Source organism: Juglans regia, unplaced genomic scaffold, assembly GCF_001411555.2.
Source record: "Juglans regia cultivar Chandler unplaced genomic scaffold, Walnut 2.0 Scaffold_2757, whole genome shotgun sequence".
Taxonomy (NCBI): domain Eukaryota; kingdom Viridiplantae; phylum Streptophyta; class Magnoliopsida; order Fagales; family Juglandaceae; genus Juglans; species Juglans regia.
This window is the reverse complement of record NW_023357551.1, coordinates 1-236: the sequence shown is the minus strand read 5'-3', so window position 1 is coordinate 236 and position 236 is coordinate 1. Positions and strand designations below refer to the sequence as shown.

Below are 236 nucleotides of genomic sequence, written 5' to 3'. Positions count from 1 at the left end.
ATCCAAACCCATGGCTACGCGATGGGCAGGGCGAGATTTTCCCAAAAATCCACTCCCGAGTGCTCCTTCTTGTCAATTTATCTCGCAAGGCGGAAAAAACAAAAACGAGGGGTGCAACACGAGGACTTCCCAGGCGGTCACCCATCCTAGTACTACTCTCGCCCAAGCACGCTTAACTGCGGAGTTCTGATGGGATCCGGTGCATTAGTGCTGGTATGATCGCACCCATCAAACTA

At 52.1% G+C, this 236-nt stretch overlaps 1 non-coding gene across 1 annotated transcript; it reads right to left on the bottom strand.

The window, feature by feature from the left end:
* Positions 1–108: 108 nt before the first annotated feature.
* Positions 109–227, bottom strand: LOC118345481. Its single transcript, XR_004799006.1, has one exon. It is a non-coding gene; the product is annotated as a 5S ribosomal RNA (ribosomal RNA).
* Positions 228–236: the final 9 nt, after the last annotated feature.